We start from the raw sequence: 18627 nt of genomic DNA on the forward strand, positions 1-18627 counted from the left end.
TGGACATGCTCGCGAGTGCTGATTCATTCGGTTTTCTCACTCTTGGCTTTTACTTGCCTGTACGGCCTCTCCACAAGGCAGATGACAAATGTTGCGATCGGTCATTGCTTCATCTACCCATACATCTACAGCCTTACCTAAACTTTCTTGATACTAGTGTATTAAAAATGAAGTCAGCGGATGTACAGTGCAGCCCACTTTAATGGCCACAGATATAGCGAACGCTCGCTTATTTTGAGCGGGTGTGATGAAACCGTGAAAATATGCATAAGGGCAACGGAAATTCATCGCAGATACAACGAACAACTCTGGCCACACCACTCGGTTATAGCGAACGAGGTGGCGTGGTGAACTAGCCCGAGGTTGTGGAGGTCGCCCTTCCGCTAAGCACGCAGATGAAATAGCGCCTCTAAACCTTCATTACACCGCCCCGGAAAGAACATGTCAACCCAGAAATGGAATTAAAAGGCGGCATTGCTGTGCGCAGCACTAACCGGAAAGTCCGCCATCTGGTAACACTGCAAATGCTAATGTAAACACGGTAACCATGTGCTATAATTCTCTATTGAAATAGTAAGTAGCCGCCGGCCAAACCTGCGTCGATGGCCAACGAGGGCGATCATTGCCTACGCGTTCGCCGGATCGGCAAAGCATCCTGAGTAGAAGAAGCGTGGTGCGCGTGAGACAGTGGCATCGTCAAAAGTGAAGCTACTGACCAATCTCGCGGATCAACTAAAAACAGTGTTTAGATAATTTTGAAATCCTTGCTGGCCATGCCAGCCACGTGGTATGCATAGCCTGCCCAGTCGTCTCAATCTTTGGTGCCGCTGCCATGTGCAGGCATTGCCATATAGCGGACAGTGCAACGGATGCATTTTGCACCACAAGCGCCAGTAACGACAGAAGAAGCTCGAAAACACGAAATCTGGATTGCTGATTTCTGGCAACGCTTTGTTGATCTATAGCCGACCGGATGTTTCATCGGATAACTACATTCCTGCGGACCACAAAGTCGCAGAAGCGCCTGCTCTGACGGAGACGTCGAACACCAAGTGCGAGCTCTTCCTACTGCCAGGAATCTCATTTACGTGGCCGACCTGCCACCAGTTGCCATGCAGACTTCATCCATGATTATACCCCGTCCCTAAATTTGATAGTTGACAGCAAGGTTTCGACGAGGATTAAATGACCGCCCTAGATAACCTGGAAAGAGCCGCGGCAGGCTATGCTTTGCACAAGTAGGCACGCATAACGCAGCTTTGTAAGAAATAATTGCCACTAATAGCGGCCTTAGTATTTTCGGCCGTTGGAAGAAGAATCCACTTGCTACGAACATCAGATATAACGAATGGAACCTGCGGGACCGTCAGGTTCGCTATATGTGGGCTCGACTTAGTTTTAATCGGCCACAAAAACCTTTTTTCACCCTTCAGACATGTATATACCTTACATGTTAGGACGTACCTTCGTGCCCAAAAGAATGCAGAATCATGACAAAAATATCATTTCATTGCTGAAATTGTTTCTCGTTGCTCGCACATGTAGAAATGCACTGACCACAGCACGAACGCCCCTTTGGCGCGAAGGTATGGTTTGGTTTGGTTTGGTTTATGGGGTTTAACGTCCCAAAGCGACTCAGGCTATGAGGGACGCCGTAGTGGAGGGCTCCGGAAATTTCGACCACCTGGGGTTCTTTAACGTGCACTGACATCGCACAGTACTCGGGCCTCTAGAATTTCTCCTCCAAAGAAATTCAACCGCCGCGGCCGGGGTTCGATCCCGGCGGCGAAAAGTAGATATAAGTCGCCAGACAGACAATTCAAGATCGAGCAGTGCGCGAACAGCGGATGGAGCCGCGCGCTGGCGACTGGCAGCAATTTTTTCTTAGAAGCAGAACGATTTCAGCGAATCGGCATAACGAAATCACTTCATCGCAGTAGCATCTTTTTGGGTGTAATCACTATCGTATGCCAGCGAGCACATGTATTTCCGCATTTCCCTTTTGTGTAATAGGTATTCAATTTTTTCCTTATTAGTACATCTCCACCGTTGCCAAGAACCCGCCTTTCGTTGCTTATTTCCGTCATTTTATATGCGATTCCAAAAAAAAAAAAATAGAATCTGCACCAATTTATACATCCTTCTCTTGGTAATACTAGTAGTAATATCTCAGGTTTAACGTGTCGAGTAGACATTGGGGCTATATGACAGACGGTGTAGTGGAGGACTCCAGATTAACGGAGACCAGCTGAGGATTTTAAGGCGAAAGCCTTTAATGTCTCATCGTTGTAAGCAGCAGTTGTCGACAGAAATGTCACGCTTTTCAGTTGGTCGAAACGGTCGTGACGTCACAGTGCGCCAATTTCAAACGGGGCCAATTGTACTTCGGCTAGTAACCATGCGACCAATGGAAGGGATCATATAGTGACGCTCCAAGTAAGTGGGACTGAGCTTAGTTAATTGCTTAATTACCCAATTAGCCTAATTAACATTTCTAGCCAGGCCATATAAATAAATAAAACCGAGAAGGAAATTGGTCGAGCCCGGGAATCGAACACAGGTCTTCGGAGTGCGAGACGAGCATGCTATCCACTCCGCCATGCCAGCTCGATGGTTTGGAATGAACAAAGGCGCGTCTAGTGAATACGGTGTCTTCGCTCACTGCCATCCTCCTCCCTTCCCTCCACAGTTCCGGGATGCGAAACCTGTCTTCCGACGTGCCCTCCACGTGCGGCCTCTTCCAGCAAACATGTCACATGAAGACCATAATGGTCGGCGCCTGGCACGAGCGGAAGCGCTAGCCCGATATTATGGCAACAAATCAGGTGTATACTACGTGGACGCCTCCGGCCCTCACCACGGGGGATGGTACACGGCCGCGGTAGTTCACAACAGCAACACAGTTAACGGCCTCACTTTCAGAGCCCGCAGTGCAACACAAGCAGAAGAGGTCGCGATTGCTCTCGCTGCCTCACATTCCAATTCAAAATACATAATTACCGACTCGCGAGGGGCCTGTCGGAACGTCGAACAAGGCAGCACTCCCTTCCTAGCCTATCGAATATACCAAAATTGCATACGGGATACGGACCCCGCACACCGTCACCTCATATGGGCCCCTGCTCATCAGGGGTTGGCAGGAAACGAGGCAGCAGACGCAGCCGCCCGCGCGCTCTCTCACCGGACTGTTTTCTCCTCCCCACCTGATCAGGAACCCGATTATAATCCGGTTTATACGTTCAAAAATATCGCAACCTACTTTCAAGATAGCCATCGCCTTTACCCTAGCCCATGTAAAGGCCTCAAGAAGGCGGATGAGCGGCTTCTTCTCCGCCTCTTCACCAATACATTGCTGTGCCCGGCAGCACTAAAACATTTTGACCCCTCCTTTAGCGGCAACTGCCCGCACTGTGGTGCGGTGTCTTCGGACACCTATCACATGGTGTGGGCCTGCCCCTCCAACCCGGCCATTCCCCCTATCCCCAACCCAACCCGGGAGGTCTGGGAGGCGACCCTGCTCGGCTGCCACGACTTACAGGCCCAACAAGCCTTAGTCGGGCGCGCCCGGGCGGCGGCTACCGCCACTGGGGTCCCAAACTAGGGACCTCCACCTAGTGTTTGTAAGGATCGGTCCCTTACGGGCCGATCCAAACACCTCCTGTTCTGAATAAATGTTTTCACCACCACCACCACCTCCCTTCCCTTCCGGCGAGGTTTAGATGTTCACCGAGATATGAGACAGATACATTTCCTTTCCTCAAAAACCAATTTACCGACGATCGAGGCGTAGAACCGAATTGGCGATGGCGTTCTATGGACTCCCTGGCAGCGTTGCAAGACCCTGTCGCGTTCCACTCTTAGAGGCGAAGCTTAACATCTTAACCACACATCAGTGACCGCACTTTAGGTCAAAAAAGTGCACCCCCCCTCCCTGAATTTTGACGGGTGTCCACCGAGATATGTGAGACAGTTACTGCGTAATTTCCTTTCCTCAAATACGATTTTCATTTTCTTCATTACGGGCCATCTTTGTCTTTCTTATTTCAATCCCACTTCCTCCCTTCCTCTACGGTGCGGTTCAGGTGTCCACCGAGATGACAGACAATTACTGCGCCATTTCCTTTCCTCAAAAAGCGTTCCGTTCAAACGGCAAGGCAGCGCTACAACACGCTGGCGCGTTCCACTCCTAAAGGCGAAGCTTAAGCGTAATTAATTAGCATTTAATTAGTATTCAGGCATGAATCAGTAATTAGCCATTAATGAGTGATTTGTCATCACTTAGTAATTAGTACTCAATTACATTTGACGCCACCAGTGCCACAGAAGCAGTCAAAGTGGTGCGGAAAACGCTTTCGCCTCTACGCACTTTAGACAGTCAAAGTGCCCCTGAATTTTTCAACGTGCGACAGAGCACGCTGGTTTTTGCATTTTTGCAATCAGCAGCCGAGCTCCACAGCCATTCACTTATTTTTTTTCTTTATTGCCCTACAGGCCCATCGTGAGGGTTTTTATTTAGAACTTGCTCCCTAAGACCATGAGCGCCTACAAAAGTAAATGTTGCACTACCCACTGCGGTTGCTCATTGGTTAGGGCGCTCGGTTACTTATTCGGTGTACCTGGGTTCGAACTCGGCCCCGGCGCCCAGGTTTCAATGGAGGCGAAACGCAAAAGGCACCATGTGCTGCGCGATGTCAGTGCACGTCAAAGGGCAACTGAGCCACTTTTTGACAATTTCGCGATACTCAAGGATTCAAATCTATATATATGCTGCAGGTAAAGCATGCTAAGTTTTTTGCACTACCATTAACATAGTGACGTAATCGACGATTAAATTTTGCACTTCTCCTCAAAGTAACAAAGGAGTGCGGGGAAGTTCAGTGTGATGTCTCGGAAGGTATGATTTCAAATTACTGCTGCCGTCAGCCACGCCCTGCCGTGCCTCGTTGGACGCTTCCAAACAACGTTCGGCGGGCTTTGATTTCGGTGCCGTTGGGTTTTTTTTCCTTCAAAGTAGGCGTTTATGCGTTGGAAGTGTACGGATACTTTCGATGACGTCATCATGCGTCCCCCACTTAGCGTTGTGCGCTGCGGAGAAGCTTGAAGGCCGTCGCAATTTTAATTGGTGATTACGTCATCGTTTCAAATGCTAGGCCAAAAGCACTTCGCATACTTTACCTGGAAGTTTCACACATTTGACCTTTTTAAGCTCGTCGATTTCTAAAACCATGCAGTTGCCCTTTAAGGATCCCCAGCTGGTAGAAATTATTCCGGAGCCCATCCCTACTGCGCCTGTTTCCCTTTTTTCTTTCCCTCCCACTTTCCCTTTCCTCCCTCTCTTACGGCGCGGTTCAGGTGTCCATCAAGAAGTGAGACAGACTGCGCCATTTCCTTTCCTCAAAAACCACCATCACGACATTGTTGGGTCCTCACGCTAATATTTCGTCTATTGGTGGGAAATGACGCAAAGAAAAGGAAGGCATTCTCAATCGGTACTAAAATGACTATAGACACTCAGTTTTATTGCGTGTTTTCTCCTTTCAAATGACGCCATAGATATTAGAATACATGGTTCACATGTGTCGTATTCGCCTACTGCCACTAAATAATTTAGAAAATAATTTTTTCTCCCATGCTGTTTCGGTTTCATGGACCGAATGATGACTTTGACGTGAGTTCAACATTAGGTCACGTGAGGCACGGTAAAACTAATACAAACGCTGATACGTTTTTTTTTTTTACTCACTGTAGCACTTATATCAGCCGACTTCAAGACCTATAATTACAACGAACGACGTATCAGCAGTTATTTTGCCTTTTTATAGCACCTCACGCGACCTAATTTCTACTACACGTCACAGCCATCGTTTTGTTGGTGAAACCGAAACAGGATAAAGAAGAAATTCAAACATAAATTATTTATTACGTGTTGGTGAATACCACGCGGTGCTCCATGTACACCAACGTCAAACGCATCGTTTGAAAGAAGAAAACACGCAAGCAAAAGTTTGGTGTCTATAGTACTTTACTGAGTTAGAGCAGTCCTAACATTTTGATTAAAGATTTACGCAAATATGTAAAAGGGAGGAGTAATAACTCAAGATTTCACATACACCTGACGTACAAGTGTTTAGAACTGGCGGTAGCAGTACATTACAGAAGCGTCAATTAGGCTTCTTCCCAGGCACCAGACCTCCTGTAAGTTTGCTGTCGCATATACTGGGTACCATTCCCAGCGCAGGCAGCTACGGGTGGTTAAATCTATGCGATAGATCATCTCATTTTGTCGGAAAACAAGACGTATGCCAGGATGCAAAAAAAGTGGGGCTGAACCGGGTCCCGAACCGGTTCGGAACGGTTCCTTTGAATCGTTCCGGTTCGGGTTCAGTTCCAAGATGGCGAAAAAAATATGGGTTCGGTTCGGTTCCAGTTCCGGGCGAAAATTCGGATTCGGTTCCGGTTTCGGGTTCGGGTTCAGTTCCGGTTCGACACCCTGGGTACAGGTCTGCCTTCTCCCCGCAGAATTTGCCGTGTGAGTCAAATGACTCCGGGTCTATTACGTGTAGTCTTCGTGGGTTGTTGTAAGTGTTGGTCTGTAGCTTTCGGAAGTGTAGTTCCTCCCCTTTGTCCAGTGTCTTAGCCGGCGGAGGGTAGACCCGACGGGATAATCTTAAGTGCTGAAGTGTGTCGTTATAAGTTAGTAGTGGGGTAGGAGGTTCCACGGCATCCGCAATCGGTTCCCGGGGGAGAAATGCTCGGGCTGAGGCATGTGCGTTCTTGTTCCCTGGGATGCCCTGGTGACCTGGTACCCATATTAAGTGTTTGTGTGTGGGTTGGTAGCCACAGCTGTAGCTATCTTGCAGGATTTTAGCTGCTAGAGGTGAGATCCTGCCCCTGAGGTAATTGCGATACGCTGTCTGTGAATCTGTAAGAATGTATTCCGATCTAGTGTGTGTTGCAGCTAAAGCAATCGCCACTTCTTCCGCAGCCAGTATATCCTGGCTAGCCAGTACTAGTCCGTCCATTGTTTTTTTTTGGTGCACTACCGTGACGGCAGTCATTGCCTGCTCGGGACCAGCAGCATCGACATAAAACACGGTCTCGCGCCCGCCGTAGTGCCTTTTCATAGCTTCAGCTCGTGCTTATCATCTTGACTGGTGAAAATCGGGGTGCATATTCCTGGGTAGTGGAGCTGCCTTGAATTGTCCTCTCCATGAGGCTGGAATGTCGTTTTTAGCGTCTAGCTGTCGGGGAAAATTGCTGTTTAAATCAGTGAGGACTTGTCGGCCAGTCCGACTAGTGGGGAGCCATACCACCTGCGCCGTGAGGTGTGCCTCTATTAACTCGTCTGTTGTGTTGTGCACTCTTAGTCGTAAGAGCCGGTCCGTCGATGTCGCAAGAGGGAGGCCCAGTGCCTTCTTGTAGGCTGTTCTGATTATGACGTCTAGGTTCGTGATGTCACGCTTTTTGAGGCGGAGGCAGGGTGCTGCGTAGACGACGCGGCTTACGATGAAAGCCTGCACCAGTCGCAGAGTATCTTCTTCTCGCATCCCTGATTTCCGCGTTGTTATCCTGGCGATCATCCTCGCGACTTGCTCGCTCACGAAACGTAGTTTCTGGAGGGTTAGGAGGTTGTTGCCGTTATTTATGTACAGACCTAGTATCTTGAGAGTTTGAAATTCCTTGATGGGCGAGTTGTCAACGCGGATGTTGATGGCGTCCTGATTATTGCGTTGACGGAAGATTTAAGAGTTCAGATTTTTCGACAGAGCAGGTGATTGGTTTATTGGTTTATTGGGGTTTAGCGTCCCAAAGCAACTCAGGCTGCGTAGTGATGGGCTCCGGAAATTTCGACCACCTGGGGTTCTTTAACGTGCACTGACATTGCCCAGTACACGGGCCTCTAGAATTTCGCCTTCATCGAAATTCAGCCGCCACGGCCGGGATCGAACCCGTGTCTTTCGGGTCAGCAGCCGAGCGCCGTAACCACTGAGACACCGCGGCGGGGGGCAGAGCAGGTGAGTCTACACGCCCATGCATAATTTTGAAGTGTTCTTGCGTCTGGTTGTAGTTGTTCTTCAATCATTTCCATACTTCCCGTGGTTGTCCAGGTGGTTGTATCATCAGTGTACAGGGCGTGGCGTATGCCCTGTACCTGATTGAGAAGGGGTGGGAGATTTAGGAGTGCAATGTTGAAGAGAAGTGGGGATAGTACTACCCCTTGCGGAGTGCCTCTCGTGCCCATCTTCACTTGAGTTGTTTGTTTTGTGCCGGTGCTGATGTTGACGGTTCCGTCCGTAAGGAAATCGCAGATGTATGAGTAAACTCGCTGGCCACAGTTCGTGCTGTGGAGGTTGTTTAGGATCGTCGAGTGCTTGACATTGTCAACCGCTCCTTTGAGGTCGAGGGTTAGAAGCGCTCGGTCACTGTTTCTGCATGCGGGATCAATGACTTCGCGTTTGAGTTGCAGAAGCACATCATGGGCGGACAATTGTGCCCGGAATCCAAACATCGTGTGTGGTAGTAACTCATTGTCCTCAAGATAATTGGAGAGACGCGTGTGGACTGCCTTTTCCATGAGTTTGGCTGCGCACGACGTGTGGGATAAGGGGCGCAGGTTTTCGACGCTGATTTTCTTGCCGGGTTTGGAAATAAAGTGTACATCGGCTGTTTTCCATACTTCCTGGGTTCCTGGGTTTGGCGGTGCTCTGTATATTGCTGCTTTAGTGCCTGCGGTGGTGGTGCCTGGTGGGGTGCGTCTGGTGTAGTTGCTTGCCTCTCGGGGGTGCTAGCATCTAACTGGTGTGGAGACAGAGGGTGTAGCTCTGTCCTATCCTCTTCCATCGGACATGCCTGTTGCGTCGATGGAGGTAAGGTGTTGTTTGGATTGACTGCGACGCCTAACTGCTGTTTAAATGTGCTATTTTGTGATTTTAGTTGTTCAATCTCTGCTTTAAGTCGTTTGTAAGCCAACGCTTCGGGGGAGGAGGCAGCTACATCTGCTCAGCTGACCTTGCTGCCGTTGCGCTGCTCCTTGTTATGGGGTCCTGTTGTCTTCTCGGCTGGACGACTGCCGTTGTTGTGCGACACTTTATCGGTAGTCCCAAGTCCATTGCTTGAAGAGCGTGAGCCGGGTGGTGCTGAGTTCTTGCTGGGGGACTGGGCCTGGTTGTTACGCCCGGCGCGCCCCCTCTCCTTTACCCTTACCTGTCTACTCTGATTGCCTTTCTCTCCTTCAGGCTCTTCACTCTCTTTCTACGAACGACTTACGCGTCCGCGCCATCAGGCGCACTCTTGCCGCCATTTCTCTTCAGCGTCCTGCCTTCCTCTATCATGTCCCCGCCCATTGTTGTGTCTGGGGCAACGAGCTCGCTGACTGGGCCGCCTCACTGGCGTCGGCGCGTGGCCTCCTGCGGCCGTCGTGGCTGTCGCCCTTGTCAGTGCGCACCCGCATGCGTACCACCATACTCAGGCTTTGGTCAGACACCTGGACCGCGGAACATTCAGACACCCTCCTGGCTGTTATTTTCCCCTCTATTAACCGTCTCCCGCTCTCTTTCCCTCCACCCCGATCTCTTGTCCCTCTCCTAACTGGCCATGGTCGTTTTCCCTCGTACTTCCATCGTTTTGCCCTCCTTCCTTCGCCTTCTTGCCCATGCGGGGCAGCTGTGGGGGATGTTATTCATTACCTGCGTGCCTGTCCTCTCACCGCAGACATAGCAGCACGGCTTCCCGGCTATCCGCACTTTCTTTCCCCTCATGACTTCCCCTCTTTGTTAGGTTCCCCTCGGACTCGTGCGTTGCTTATTCGCGTTGCTGTTCGCGTTTCTTCCCTTCTTTCACCTGTATCTCGTCTTTAATCCCGCCCTGATGGCTCGTAGACCTCCCTGCCATTTCTGTGCCTCCCCATGTCTCATGTGGTCGGGGGCACCATATGGCCAATATTGGTGGGCAGTGGCCCTGCGCCTGCCTCACGGGGCATGTGGATGGTATGCGGACCTTGATATTTGCTGGCTTTGCGTGTACACGCAGTCTGTTTTGTTTGCTTTTCGTTTTTTTCATGTTTATTTATATTTTTTATTTTTTTGCCATTACTTTTTCTTTTCCCTAGCTGTTATATTTTTCATGTTTTAATTGTTTGTTTGATGTTGTTTAACTTTTCGCTCGTTCTATTTCTTTGCTTTTTACATGCCTTTTTGTCATTTACTTGATCCTCTTTTCTATTTCCCCTTTTTATGTACCCCTTCTGCTTTCTTAAGCCCAGTATCTCCTGTTCGTTCGTTTCTTTTTCCGCTCGCTTTCTTTTCCTGTCTCTTCTTCCTTCTTACAGATCCCCGCACCTTCCCTTGTCCTGGTTGCCTGCGAGCCTGTCTGAAGAATCTGGGCACGCTGGACCCATCCCTGTTTCATGTTAATTTCGTCCTTCTTAATCCTTCAGGGGCATCTTGCTTTAAAAATCACTTTTCCCCGCCCATCATTTGTGCCTCTTTTTTTTTCCTCTCTTGTAATTGGTTTTTCTTAAATTTTCTCTTGGGCGTTGGCCCCTTTTCTTTTATGTTTAATTGGATCGCCTGCAATAACCTCTGGTTGGGTGCGGGCTTCCTCTGCAATTTTCGTTTATTTTATTTCATTTCTTGAGAGTTTACAATAAAAGGGTCAGTCGGTCTGTCCTCGCTTCGGCGAGCGCGGCTTCGGCCGCTTATCTGATTTTTTCAGCAGCGTCCGCTCCGGCGGACGCAGTTGTTGCTGCGACGCGCGTCTTTTCTTGCCTTTTTCTCTTTCCTCTGATCTCTCACCTCTCCTCTATCTGCACGTGGCAGCGGTGGTGGCTTGTCTAGAGCCAGTAGCAGGCCCGTGCAATTTCCTTTTCATCCTTCTCTCAGTCATAACAACAACAACAACAACAACAACCGCTGCCAGATGGGCCCCTGCTGCCGGACCGGTTGCGAAGCCTGGATCTTGACCGGTGGTTGACTTGCCCTGTCTTGGGCTTGGTTATTTGTGATGTTCGGTACTTGTACTTGCATTGATTCGACCCCATGGGATGTGGACCTTCGAAGAGCGTGCACTTGGGTTGACAGTCGTGTGATTCTGGAACATCTTGCTGACCGCACTGCGGGCATCTTGACTTCGAAGGGCAAGGGCACACATCCGCCCGGTGTCCAAGTTTCCCACACAGTGCGAAGGCTGGCGCTGTTTTCTTGTACAGGCGTACAGGAACCGCTTCACCGTAGTAGAAGACGTGAAACGGAACCTTTCTTCCTTCAAACGTGATGGCCGCCACGTAGGAGGAACCTAATTTCCTCACGTTCACCACTGCTGCGTCCGGGGAGCGAAGCGCTTTCGTGATGTCTTCGTCGCAAACCCTCCCGTCCACTTGTATTACTCATTTGCAAGAGTCGTCGGAGGGGCGGAGGTAGGAGTACACTGCGTGTGCCTTGTCCCCAAGCTGAATTTCTTGAATTGCCAGGATCTTTCTGATTATTTGGCCGTCTCGCATCTCGACGACGATGATGTTCTGTTCCCATATGGGCCAAACGCGGAGCTCGGTTGAGCCCTTGTCGACGCCAGCTGCAATGTGCAAGGCGTTTCGGACCGTGCTGCTTCCCCTGTATTTGCTGAGATCTAGCGTTCCTTTAGGTTTGTTTATGATCACAGCATCTTGCTTGTCCAAACGCGGCTGCGGAGGAGGCTTCCAACGCTTGACTTGCGTGCGGGGCGTCTGCTGCAGCCGCGTATCCCCTGCCGCCGTGACGCGTCCATCTGGCGTTCGACCTTTCGGCCGGGCCGAATGGTTGTCACGGGCTGATGCGCGTTCCCACTCTTTTTTCCTGCGACGGATAATCGCCTCCGTAACCTTGTCGAAAACTGGGGCTCTCGCCTGTGGCACGGTGACGATCTGCATCCCCTCCGGGTCGAATCCCATCAGGGTCGTCACGGTTTGCGGCAGAGTTTGCCCGCGGAGCCGCGGTGGACCGCTGAGTCGTGGCCTAACTGTTAGGCTTTGCAACTCGCGCGACCCGCTTAGTCTTCAAATTCTCGAAGGATTTTAGAAAACGGTCCCTAACACGGATGGGCGATGCCCACACTGGGGGGAGACCTGTGATATCTTCCACATGGTGTGGGCATGTACTCAAAATCCCCACCTCCCCCCTTAACCTACCCCTTCCAGAGAGGCATGGGAGACTGCCCTCCTCAACTGCTCCTCGCTTGAGTCCCAAAGGGCTCTGGTGAAACGGGCGAGAGACGGGGCCTCGTCATGCGGTGTCCCGGACTAGGGACGCCGACCATGCAGCGGGGCCACTCTGTGGCTCCCAAACTCTTTTTCACAAAATATAAGTTTTCACCACCACCACCACCTGAACAAGGGTGGTTGGCCTCCTCGTTGTTCTGGAAGTGTAACCAGATGGTATTGTAGTGCTTCGCCAAATGCTTCCGGAAAGGAACATTAAATTCGGCGGAGCCGATGTGAGCCACGTCCGCTCTTCGCGACTGCTGAGGCGCGTCCTCTTGTCTACAGAGCCGGAGTAACCGGGTTCGAACCTGACCGCGGCGGCCGCGTTTAGATGGAGGGGAAACGCAACAGGCGCCCGTGTAAATTGGTAAATTGGTTTTTGAGGAAAGGAAATGGCGCAGTATCTGTCTCACATATGTCGACGGACACCTGAATTGCGCCGTAAGGGAAAGGAGGAAAGTGGGAGTGAAAGAAGAAAGAGAGAAAGAGGTGCCGTAGTGGAGGTCTCCGGAAAAAATTTCGACCACCTGGGAATCCTTAACGTGCACTGACATCGCACAGCACACGGGCGCCTCTTGCGTTTCGCCTCCATCGAAGCGCGGCCGCTGCCTTCTGGTTCGAACCCGGGTACTCCGGCTCGGTAGACGAGTGCCTTACCACTGAGCCACCTCGGCGGGTATGCTGTGCGATCTCAGTGTATGTCAAAGATCCCCAGGTGGTTGAAATTATTCCGGAGACCTCCACTACGGTACCTCTTCTTCTCTTTCTTCTTTCACTCCCACCTTCCTCCCTTCCCTTACGGCGCGGTTCAGGTGTCCACAGAGATGTGCGAGACAGATACTGCGCTATTTACTTTTCTCAAAAACCAGTTTACCAATTTACCCCGCTTCGACAGGCGACTCCAGGTTGCCTGAACATAGAGCAGCGTTGCGTTGAGGCGTTCGCCGCTAACGTTGATGCAAGGCACGCCTTGCGTTCTGCTCACGCGCATTTCGGCGCCCCAGACGTCTTAGGTGGGTCCCAACGCTTGGGGCCCCCTATTCTAAAGCTCCCTAGTATCGCGAAACTTGCACGAAAAAATTAGGCAGTGGCATAGCTCTGGTTAAGCCTGGATATACAAGCGAAAAGCTGCAGTTGTGCTTGGTTTGACGTCATGGATGTCGCATTTGGCGCACAATGCACTGGGAGCACCGCGATAACGCTGGAGGCGTTCGGCCGTCCACACACTGCTTGTACGGAGGCGGAGGAGGAGACGCGCGTGTAGTGAATACGGTGCTGTCTTAGAAGGTTGCTTTAGAGACATGTACTGCGGTGTCCATTCCTTTCGGGTGTACACAAAGATATGAGAGACAGGCATTTCTTTTCCATAAAACCAATTTTCATTTCATTTCTTTTAAGGCCCTTACAGCGCAGTTCGGGTATCCACCGATATATGAGAGAGACATGCGTAGTTTACTTTCCTTAAAATCAATTTTCTTTTATTTTCCTCCTGTTACGGTTTGGTTTGGTTTTATGGGGTTTAACGTCCCAAAGCGACTAAGGCTATGAGAGACGCCGTAGTGGAGGGCTCCGGAAATTTTGACCGCCTGGGGTTCTTTAACGTGCACTGACATCGCACAGTACACGGGCCTCTAGAATTTCTCCTCCAAAGAAATTCTGCCGCTGCGGCCGGGATTGAACCCGCGCCTCTCGGATCAGCAGCCGAGCACCATAACCACTGAGCCACCGCGGCGGCTCCATTGTAATCTGTGGATACTACTTTACATGTTGCATTACTGTTACACATGTTACGCTATGTTGCTGCGGGTCGGGCGTCCACCGAGATATGTTTCCTGGTGCACTGTTTTTCTTTTCTTTTTTTTATTTGTGCCGCGTGTGACGTCACTCAGTTTTGCGCATGCGCAGCTGTGGCTCCGACGGCTCACGCGAAGCACGGCTGTGGTGCGGGTAGCGAAGCTTTTCGCTTCAAAATGAAAAGATTGCGTCGGAACCGTGGTCCGGTCAACACACGATTCTTTCACGATGCTTTCTCAGAACGCCTTTACGGCACTGCACTAGCAAGATAACTGACCACGCAAGTGAACGCTGTGCAGTTTGGAGCCTGAGCGCGGTCATCGTATGACACTGCTGTATCATTTGTCGCAAACGTTGCGATGACGGAACTCAAATTATCCAAAAGCAACTCGAGCAGTGTTACGTAGAAGGCCGCAGGCGACCGCAGGTAAGTTGTAATGCGCGTCTACGAAAATGTTGCGGAAGAACAAGAAAGCGCGTGTTGGTCTTATTAAGGCGAAAGCCTTTAATTCTGTCGTGACCAAGACGTGTTAGCAAATGTGTCCGCGTTTCAGATTGGTCGAAATAGTCATGACGTCACTGCGCGCGAATTTAAAACGGGGATAATTGTACTTTGGCTATTAACCATGCGACCAATTAAATGGATGGTACAGTGATGATCCAAGTAAATGGGACTCAGTTTAGTTAATTAACCAATTAGGCTAATTAACCTTTCTAGTAGGACTAGATAAATCAGTAAAACTGAGTAGGAAATTAGTCGAGTTGGGGAATCGAACCAGGGTCTCCGGAGTGCGAGGCGATCACGCTAACCCCTCCGCCAAGCCAGCTCGAAGGTTTGAAATGAACAAAGGCGCGTCTGGTGAATACGGTGCCTTCGTTCACCCCAATCTTCCTCCCTTCCCTTACGGCGAGGTTCAGGTGCCCACCGAGATATGCGAGACCGATACATTTCCTTTCCGCACAAACCAATTTACCGCCGAGCAAGGCGTAGAGCCGAACGGGCGATGGCGTTCTGTGGACTCCCTGGCAGCGTTGCAAGACGCTGTTGCGTTCCACTCCTAAAGGCGAAGCTTAAGCGGCATTAAATGGCAGTTAACTAGTAATTAGTGATTAGCCAGCAATTAGTCATTAATTAGGGCTTCGTCATTAATTATGTGTGAAGTTATGCAGTGGTGACGTCACCAGTGCCACAGAGGCAGTCAAAGTGATGCGGAAAACGCTTTCGCCTCTACGCACTTTAGACAGCCAAAGTGCCCCCCTGAATTTTTCTAACAGGCTGAGTCAGCAAATGAGTCCACTACAACGCATTTCGGTCCCGTTAAAGACCCCTGCGCGAGCCCTGCAATCTGCCGACCATTTTTCAACATACAGTGATCGATCCATCCATCGCGGCAAGAGCACTGCGCCCTTTCTAAGCGGCCCCCGTGGCCTTCGCTAGAAGGCACAGCTCCGAAAACATGACAACCAGGTAAACAACAACACTTACATGCAATCGGAGACAGCAGACCGCGATGATATAGGAGCCAAGCACTTAAAAGCAGCGAACAGAAGCAAGTAGACTCGAAATGGTCACTAGCCGATCGATGTGGAATGAGCTCACGCTCGCGCTCTTGTCACGTTCTGCGTGTTCTGTTCGATGATGATGATGCGATATCTATTCTAAAAATGTAGAAGATAAAAAGAAGGAGGACCGCTGTGAAAAAGAGAAGACAGGGAGAGAGAGAGAAAAAAATAAACCTTTATTTTGTTTTATTTTTTAATTCGCAGGAGACGCGTTTTCGGGGCCCCTAGAGTCAGCTGGCGGCAGCTGACTTGGGGACTAGCTACAGTTCTCTAGAATATTCTAGAGCACTGTAGACTAGCTGGATGGTCCAGGGTTGCCGGTCCAGGCTGTGCTGGTCAGGGCCTCCGCAAACTGCTAGCGTGGCGGGTTTGGCACAAATAACTTTGCGTCCGGTTTGTCCTGCCATTCCCAAGATGTATGGCAGAGCGTGGGGCTTGCTCGGCACCAAGGACAGTAACTAGGGTATTGTGTGGGCCCGATATTGAGTAAAATGTGAAGACTTGGATACGTGTTTTTTTTTGTATTCTCCTCCAACCAGTGGCATCCGAGGGGCAAAGTTCTTTGGTTTGGTTTGGTTTGTGGGGTTTAACGTCCCAAAGCGACTAAGGCTATGAGAGACGCCGTAGTAGAGGGCTCCGGAAATTTCGACCACCTGGGGTTCTTTAACGTGCACTGACATCGCACAGTACACGGGCCTCGAATTTCTCCTCCAAGGAAATTCAACCGCCGCGGCCGGGATCGAACCCGCGTCTTTCGGGTCAGCAGCCGAGCACCATAACCACTGAGCCACCGCGGAGGCCTCACAGTTGTTTGTGTGGCGGTGAGAAATGTCTTCTTACAGTTGTTTGTGTGGCGGTGAGAAATGTCTTCTTTCTAGCCTAAGGATTTCTAGCCTGTCACCATACCGTCCTTGGAGGGGTGTGGGGTAGGGATGGGGACTGCCCGTTTGTGACAGCTCGGGCTTGATCATTCGCTACCTCGTTTCCGTCTAGGCCTTCGGGACCAGGTGTGTATGTTATTCTGTGCGAGTGTGAGAGTGTGCTTAATAGCGCTCGCCCTTCCATGAGGTTTTCCAGCGAGGTAGTCTCTGCAGGCTTGTTAAGAGTTCGTAACTACGTGCGATGAGTTTCCCTGTTGGCCTTGAGTCTTGATGGGGATAGCTATGGCCAGTGATTCCGCTTCCACGGGATCCTTGGTAAAAATTGAAGCCCTGATGATTGGCCTCTTCTGGTTGTCGATCACAGCAATCGCGAGCCTGCCTGGGTCGACATAGGCCCCGATGTCCACGAATACCGCTTCCGGTTCTTTTGGTAGTTTTTATTTATCAGTGTTTTGACTTTGGCTCTCCTCCTACCCCTCTACACTCGTGGCGTATGTGTCCGGGCATCGGGCTTACATAGACACTCTATCTTAAAAATTGATAAATTTGTTTTTGAGGAAAAGAAATGGCGCAGTATCTGTCTCACATACCTCGATGGACACCGGAACCGCGTCGTAAGGAAAGGGAGGAAGGTGGGAGTGAAAGAAGAATGAGAGAAAGAAGAGGTGCCGTAGTGGAGGTCTCCGGTATAATTTCGACCACCCGGGAATCTTTAACGTGCGCTGACATCGCACAGCACACGGGAGCCTTTTGCGTTCCGCCTCCATCGAAACGTGGGCGCCGCGGTAGGGTTCGAACCCGGGTACTCCGGCTCGGTAGATGAGCGCCTTAACCACTGAGACACCATGGCGGTTTCCTCTCTTACAAGCGTCAGAATTTGGGACTTTTTCTCAATAGTTCACAGTGCCTGCCATAGCTCCAGTCTCGTCAGGGTATCCCTACCCGCTTGTGTCGTGGTTAGGCGTTTTTTTATTATTGCGAAAGCAATACTACGCCAGGTGTCGCCTCTTCGCGGTACCGCAACCTACCCTTCACGGTCGGTGGTCAGTCATGTGACTACTGACGTCATACCAGAGCGTGAGATGGGGCACCAAGTCGACTCTTCAGCGCGCCGCAGCTAGACTTCACAGCGGAACGACAGTTGGCGGTCAGTCATGTGACTACTGACGTCATACCAGAGCGAGAGAGGGGGCACCAAGTCGGCTCTTCAGCGCGCCGCTGCTAGACTTCGCGGCCGAACGACAGTTGGTGGTCAGTCATGTGACTACTGACGTCATACCAGAGCGAGAGATGGGGCACCAGGTCGGCTCTTCAGCGCGCCGCAGCTAGAACTTCGCGGCTGGTTGGCCACCTGCGAACGGCGGCAAGCGATTGACGTCATACAAGTTGCAGGAGCTTGAGGCCTTGCTGCGGTGATGGATGTGTGTTGTAGTGTGTGGTATGACGTCATCCACAGACATCCAGACGCTATCGGGTGTAGAGAAAAGTAGCGCCTGCTCGCCGGTTCTAGGGTATTTTCATTTTGTGGGTACACATGGACATGAGCAATGGGCACCACCCATAAACGAAACACATAGCGTAGCCAAGGGGATATTGCTTTCGCAATTACTTAAGCTTGACCAAAACTAAGCCCCAGCAATTTTTTCTCACCTTCCAGAACCGCCTTCCTGAGCTCTTGAGTTGGAAGACCGAGAGGACAGTGCCGCCGCCCTGCCGATGTAGTCATGGACGACGACCGATCGGCTCCGCGAACCTTTGAATGGGGAATGGCTGCGCCCGAGCACTTTAATACATGTTTTCTGGTCTTGAAGCTTCCACGGAAGATTTATACACGGAGGGTAGCTGCTGCTAGGGGCGCAGCTGTGAACGACATTGCAATTAAGCGGCGCCTGTGTTGCTGCTTTAAAACGCGCTCGCATTCTTCAGTGACGCAGTGCTTAAAGTCTGCAGGACTCCATCGAAGGGGCGTCTCTAGCGATTCGGGAATAGGTGGAGCGGGTAATAAAGAGGGAGAAGAAAAAGCGACTGACATCCTATTTTACGCGTCTGTTTAAACCAAGAGGTGTAGCTATTGTGCCCAACTAACTGCATACATACAGAATGAAAATAAACAAAAACATTGATGGTTCTCCAGCTTTTGTGAAACCGAGTGAGAAG

The 18627-nt window shown here is 50.6% G+C and overlaps 1 protein-coding gene across 1 annotated transcript in view; it reads right to left on the reverse strand.

Annotated features, from left to right (window-relative positions):
• LOC149337577 (uncharacterized) overlaps nucleotides 1–15616 on the reverse strand; it is a 91630-nt gene extending 76014 nt beyond the window's left edge. The window contains exon 1 of the mRNA XM_089554907.1: nucleotides 15513–15616. The gene's annotated coding sequence lies outside the window, so the exon portion shown is untranslated. The remainder of the gene's footprint in view (nucleotides 1–15512) is intronic.
• Between the last annotated feature and the right edge of the window lie 3011 nt (nucleotides 15617–18627).

This window comes from Amblyomma mixtum, chromosome 7 (assembly GCF_055824585.1).
Source record: "Amblyomma mixtum isolate Tamu chromosome 7, ASM5582458v1, whole genome shotgun sequence".
Lineage (NCBI taxonomy): Eukaryota > Metazoa > Arthropoda > Arachnida > Ixodida > Ixodidae > Amblyomma > Amblyomma mixtum.